The sequence below is a fragment of the Apostichopus japonicus genome, chromosome 6 (genome assembly GCF_037975245.1).
Source record: "Apostichopus japonicus isolate 1M-3 chromosome 6, ASM3797524v1, whole genome shotgun sequence".
NCBI classification, from domain to species: Eukaryota; Metazoa; Echinodermata; class Holothuroidea; order Aspidochirotida; family Stichopodidae; genus Apostichopus; species Apostichopus japonicus.
In genome coordinates, this window is record NC_092566.1 from 6225501 (window position 1) to 6233201 (window position 7701).

Sequence of the window (7701 nt, forward strand, 5' to 3'; positions counted from 1 at the left end):
CCACCGATTTATCAGATTTATCAGCACAGTCCAGTATTTTACTGTTTTACAAAGTTTTTAAGATTTACAGTAGTTACTGTAATCTCTGTGTGAATCGGCTGTCGTATTATATAGTAGCGTGGTAATATGATGTGCGGCCGGACACACAGAGATTTTGAAATACAGAGCCAATTTAGGTTATCTATACCGGCAGATGGAAGTCACCTTATTGAAAAGAGACTCGGGGGGAAACCCTTCTGCTTGACGACGTGTCTGTGAATAATAATTGTTCATGTATAGTAGAACAATTACTAAAAAACAATCGACCCTGCCATTTGTCGGACCTTTCTTCGTCGTGTTATTTGATTGCATTTTTTCCTCAAACAAAACCGACATAGCTTAGAGAAGGATTACTTAAGTATTTTCTATATATATGCGTATACTTAATGTTTCTTATTATGATTATACGTCTGTAAACGTAGCATTCGCTTGATGAAGTTGATATTAAAATACTAATCAATACCTTAATGAGCTACCCATGCGTTATGATTATCTTGCTTTCGGCTTGCACACATAATTCATATGCAGTATTGAAACTTTTCTTGAAAAGATATCTCAGCGAGATCACACTTCAGTGCACAAGACATATCGCCTCGGGTATGCAAAACAGCTTCATCGACATAGAGTATCACGTGCAAATAAAACACGTGTTACCAATAAATACAAAATCAAATTAGAAAACATAAAACAGTAGTAAGGTTGTAAATCTATGTCGGTTACGTAAATCTTGTTTAATTTTGAAAGATAATATTTTTTTCGGGGTATTGTTGGCGGGGGTGTGGGGGGGGGGAGGGGTTGGTGTGATTTGTAAAACATGTTCATAAGAGGAAATATCAATTTGTTTCATTCATCATAAGAAATAGGCAGAGACATCCTGTGCGTGAATCAATCTCTCTTGGAAATCAGCTAGACGCCACCGCCTACTCAATTCATATCTATAGCAACAGAAACAATGGTTTTTTCTGTTTTTGTAAATTTCATTGAAAGAAACTTTTGATCTTTGTTACACTGCATAACCCTTTTTTCGTTATTTTGTTTTCTAGGTAATGTGACATCATTGCTCGACTGCACAGTTAATGTGGTAATGTATATAATAAGAAATGGAGAGATGAGAAAGAGGTAAACGGCCTACAACAACAACTTCTTACATTACCAGCTTGTTACATGTAGAAAGAAGATGTACAGGAACTAACTAATGCAGCTATTAAGAAAGTTGTCTGTAAAATGGTCCTGATTTTGCTATAGACATATAACATTTTAGGTCAGCTTTAAAGTCATTTTCTTAGTTTTTCTTTATTATTACCGCCTTCAAAAGTGGTGCTTCAATTCAATTATACCTTGCGCATATATTGAACATCTACCGCACTCAACCGATTCCTATTTTTCCAACATTGCAACAAGCATCAATTTCATCACTGCGATGGCATCTAGGCGCTTCCATACCTGACGTTCCCCATAGTGGACTGGTTTTAGTATAACCGTCAATGATTGAGTATTGTTGATACAGCAGGCATGGGCGGCGATCATGGGAAGGGGGGGGGGACGGGGGGGGGACATAGAATTACCTACAAAAGCAATGATCCACAGGAGATGCAATGAGGTCGAACATGATGTGTAACTGGTGACAATCTTGAAAAAAGGTTATGAATGAAAAAAAAAATTTGGGGAAAAACTTTGTTCTCAGGCAAAAGTGTACATCTGGTTGGTCATTTTCAAGCCCGAGAAGTACCATTTCCGGTGATCTGGGGGGCTATCAAAACCAGAAATTTTCTTGTACGCTGCGCGCCAACCAATGGTGGCGCTCCGCTTTGATAGTAATTCGCCAGCATCCAAGCAAATGTCCCCCCCCCCCCAATATTTGAAACAGATCGCCGCCCCTGACAACAGGTGTAGCACTTTTTGCACTGAATATTCAGAAATTCCAGCTAATGTTTACAATTGCTAATGCCTCGCAAAAGCCATTAAGAAACTTCCCGTTGAGATAACAGTATGATTTGCAGGTAAGAAAGTGTGCTTGACGGGCGATTTAAAAGCCTGTTCTTCGAACGATGCTAAATATAGCTTCCCTCACGCATGAATAATAAGATCAATATTTGGACCTGTATTAACATCCGTTTTTATCACGATTTCCTAGATGTTTACATAAGTGGGACACACATAGAAGTATGACGCGAGCCAAATTAACATATAAGTTTGCAAGTAAGACACCTGTTTTGAGGCACATTGATTGTCATATTTAGTTTACAGTATGCGAGCTACTTGGTAAGACCTATGAAGTACTGGAAACGGGCGTATCGCATAATTATACACTCCAACATTTCGACGGAACATAGAGGTGAATTTCTACGTGTTGGACGTGTTGGAGGAAGTGTATAATTTGATAATACGTACATGAAATCAAGAATATGCGATTTCATACGAAACTTTGACAGCGATGACATATATTTGCGTATGCTATTCATTCATTCATTCCTTCATGGATGTATGTATGAAGGAACGAATGAACAGCAGACGTAGCTATATAATATATAAGTCATCGCTACAAATCATTATCCCACTTAAATACCTATATGTAGATTCCTGAAGAGGAAGAACTTCTTTAGTAACATAAGCAAAAGAAGTTAAGGTTTATAAGTTGGCTGTAAGTTCAAACTATTCCTCCGAAATTAAGAGCGGCGGAGAGGAAACCACATCAGATTAAGGTAAAAGGATAGCTGTCGATATAATATTTATAAACATTGCCACCAAGTATAGGGTATGACGAAGGACGAGAGAGGTGATCAAACAAATCGTGAAGTGTCATTTTTATAAAGATATTTTTATATAATATATATATATATATATATATATATATATATATATATATATATATATATATATATATATATATATATATATATATATGAAAATCGTAATGAGTTGGAAAATCAAGAACAGTGAAAAAACTTTCAGCCTCCACGGGGATTCGAACCACGGGCCTCCCGTGGTTATATATATATATATATATATATATATATATATATATATATATATATATGTATAAGATTTTTTTATGTATTTAGAGAGATATTGTCACTGTTAAGCCGACAGTTTACAGGGTAGAACCGGCCATACAAGTCCATTAAATATATTTCAAGCTCAGGTTTTTTCGATCATGTTTTGTGTACATCCATATGAAGAAATATTATATTGAAGTAGTTTATAACCAAAGAATATGCAACAAATTCATCGTTACTTGAAAATGAACCGACGATACCTATACTGCTATAGAACGAGTACCAATTACACGATGTCCACTTTCGATGAGTTCGAGTATCAACCCATGTGTATACAAATACGAATACAGACAAATGTACTCTCAAGTATACAGACTCGAATACTACGTATCTCTTAACACAATATATTCATCACGGCTTCAACAAAACTGCATGTTTGAACAACTTGTAATCACCTTAATCACTAGATTAATCAAACCGAGCTTCCAAACCTTGTCGAGGCTACCGCTTTAGACCCTGTTGAGGTAATCAATCATGGGCTTGGTAATGACTGGACGATTGCGATAGTCTTATTAACTGTTGTATTTTTGTCTATGTGATAAAATGGCTCACTCTCTAAATCCTTTGTTGATTCGTTGGGCTTAATAGCTTCAGCAAAAACTTGAAGAGGAAGCAATCACTACCGTGCAGTATGGGTAAAATTAAAATCAAATAACTAATTGAGCCATTACTCAACATAATAGTTTCTTGTTTTATAGAACGTGGATTCAATAAAAGTACCGTATATACCCAGCGGGAATAAGTTGGATTTATTGTAATTGATTTTAAGACCTGAAGCTATTTTAAAAGTGTAAAGAATATTGATTATTTCCATAAAACCGCTTAGAGAGCTATTAAAAAGATGGTAGTATTATCTACAAACCTTTAATTTCTTTCTTAAGCATGTAGAAATGCCCCCAATACTGTTATTAACAAATAATTCGTCTTGCTAGAATATTGATACAAACCATAAAGGGGTAAGGGCGTACAGGGTATGGGGCATCCTTGCATAATCCGTCTCAATATTAAAAGACTCACAAAATCAATGTAGATTGCTCACACACTGGCGGAGCTACTACCATATGGAGAGTTTTGCCCAAAAGATTAAAGTATTTATATCTATATATTAGAAAGAACGAGAGAGGATAAGTGAAAACTGTTGGCAAATAGTGCAAATTCTCTTGTCATTAACATGCCATGTTGACGATGAAGTAAGAATACCTTCAGGTTGTATAAGCAAAGAAAAGGAAATAATTGCCTTGTTGGAATTCATGAAAAGTATGATTGTATTGACAAATCTGAATTTGTTAATGCTTCTTCACCCCACTTTAAACCAGCTGTCTTCCAGGTCCCTGATCAAATCAAAAGTTGTCGAGACATCAATATAAGAATTCAGCGTAGGCTGCTTGCAAACATTCCCCACGAAACGGGGAATGCGTGCTGAGTGGAATTCAATCGATGTAACCTATGCAAAAGTTTTACGTAGTTAGCATGCCCGAATAGACTCAATTGATGTCCACATCGAATATTGAAGTTCAATATTCCTGTACAGCCCGATGGACGCGATTATCGTCTTTGTCATCGGCAGTTTGCTCGAGAGCTCTCTGTCCTCCCAGTAAATGTATTTAAGTACTTCATCGTGCATTTCAAATGATCTCGGAGAGCTGAAAACTGACACCATTTGCATAAATCTCAGAAAACTATCCTCCACCGAGAAAGTTGTGAAACGAAAGAACATAGCAACAAAGGTCAAGCAAGCTAGATGAAATTGTGAGCATACTCCGAAGGAAAGTGAATGACTTGAAGTTTGCACTCAGACATTTCTGTTTCAATACTGACACCGTTTGCATAAATCTCAGAAAACTATCCACTACCGAGAACACTGTGAAACGGAATGAACAAAGAAGCAAAGGTCAAGCAAGTTAGATGAAAGTGTGAGGATACTACTGAATGACTTGAAGTTTGCACTCAGACATTTCTGTTTCGATACTGACACCGTTTGCATAAATCTCAGAAAACTATCTTCTACCGAGAAAGCTGTTGAAACGAAATGAACATAGCAGCAAAGGTCAAGCAAGTTAGATGAAATTGTGAGCCTGGATACTCCGCAGGAAACAGACAGACTTAAAGTTTGCACTCAGGCATTTCTGTTTCGATACCGACACCGTTTGCATAAATCTCAAAAAACTAAGTTTATTGCACTTCGAGTTTAGATAACGTACTTCACAGTTATATAAAAGAAATCTCCAAATTGCAATGAAAGGATCACGGGTTTTGTGTCCTAAAAATATTTATTTACTACGTACGCAAGATTCTGTCCGAGATCTTGCCATGCACCATCCCCTTGATGCAGTGAATCTGCTTCATTAAGGAGTTTGTTCACATTGACCCTGTGTTTTATGGCATAACCTGTACCATTGTCTATAATACTGATTGTGTTGATCGTTACAGTAGCTCAAAACGCATGGGGTTTTACGTTTGCACAATAAAGATCGTGCAAACACTAGTTAGTAACTCTGCAGTTAATTATTTTCTAACATATTACGAGGGCATGCTCCGCCAACGAAAGGACTTTAATAACATAAAATGTTAATGATTTCCGAAGTTTAAACATATTTAAGCCAATAAACTCTTTTATTTGGGAGCGTTTTCCAAACACTTTAGGGACGTTCACATTTATACAGTAAGAGGTTAAATGTTACTTAATTGATACTTCAATCTCCGTCTCGTTCATATCCAACTGTTTAATGAGGTTTTTCTGCTTTTACTAGTCCACAGATGAATTTTTTTTTACCTCCAAGCCGAAATGAAACCGATGCGCCAAAATGCACAGCCATTGCAAACCGAGGTGCCGAACATATCGCATTTTCAAGCTTCCATCGCCGTCGATTGGATGATTTAACCGGTAGCAATTTATACCCAGTCGGCACCTGTGTTGCACAGAACATGAATGTTGCAACGTTGAAACATGCTTCCACGCTTGCAGCGATCCGTATAAAAGGGGGAAAGAAAAAAATATATAGCGACGAGACGACAATTTGAAAGTAAACAACTGATTGAATTAAGTAAACATACTCTTAAACTTATTACTGTAGCTAAGAAAAGGGAAGGAAAATCAATGATATATCGCAAGTTAAACGTAAAAGTAAAGTCGAGTTGATGGTTTTGTTTGGGGAGAAAAAACGAGATGTTATTCAGGAGATGTTTATATCCTCCTCTTACTGCAGAAGATGATGAGAAACAAAAAAAGGGTGACGTGTACAATGTCGAATGCTTCTCATGTATACTGTAGAGTGTTGAATTAATGCATAAACTAGCAATCCTCACACAGCATACGGGGAAACATTAATAGCAAAATATTCAGACTTAAGGGAACCCTTAACATAGGGCATGGTGTCGAATTGCGGAATCGATCAGGTCGGATTCAAATGTCGCCTGCTGTTGGCACGAAAGTTGTCGTTAATCGTTAGTATTTGGCAGAAACACACAGAATATATTGCGCCTTCAGGAAAAATCAACAACAATTTCCTTTGAAGCTTGATTTATAGTAATAGAAACCTTTGAACTCTATCAAAGGTTGGATTTTGCCAAGCGACCCACATATTGAGAAGACAATTTCATGGTTACACCCGATTCAAAGCTGGATTATGTGTTATGGTTTGTTTCTGTTAGATTATGGCCAAAAAATATAGGTAACATAAAAAAATATAGGTTCTTGGACAGAACCCTATACATGATACACCTTGTGTCCTCAAACTGATATGTTTTTTGTTATTATTTATACGCGTTGGTGTTTATTTCTTCGATAATTCTTTGAGTCCATCTGATTGTGACATTAAGTGTTAGTTCATAGGAGCAGGGATAGAAACGAATCAAACACACCTGACCTGCTGTCCTCTGCACACTCACTGAAACGAGAGTTTAGTACCAGTGCTGTGGCCGAGTGGATAAAGGCGGTAACATTCGAAGCAATGAGGCTAAGCAATCGGGAGGTTCCAGGCTCGATACCCGGTGGGGTCATAGTAAGGTGGGTTTTTCATCCAAGAGCAATCTACGGTTTTCCCATCTGAAATGACTTTCTAAATTGAAAAGATTCAAAATTTGAGTTTAAATGTTGAATTGGAAGCCACCCGACGTGTAAGTTGTAATACATAAGCCCTTGCGGGTTTCTCTCACATTTGTGGTCGCTTAAGCGTCGTTAAAATAACTGAATATTAGTATTATTATTGTTAATTAAGACTTGAAGTTCATCGAAGTTAATCCACGATTATCATACGGATAGGATTACAAAAGAATCAGTGGACTTCTACGTAGTCCTCGGAATGACGATTCAGCAAACTTAATATGGTTGTATTAAAATCCATATAACAACAAATTAATCTTTATACTGACTTCTCTAAATGATGCGCAAGCACCACACACGTACATTTCATTTATTAAAGAAACGACGAACTCAGGACAAAGAGCCAGTCTCGTGTTAATAACTGCCCCCGAAAACTCAATATAGCTCAACCACCCACTACTCCTAAAACGACTGTTGCTTATGGTTTGCATTTTACCAAATGTTTAAGCCTGCAACTTGTTTGATCTTCTGACATAACGTAACTGTCTACCGAATACACAAACG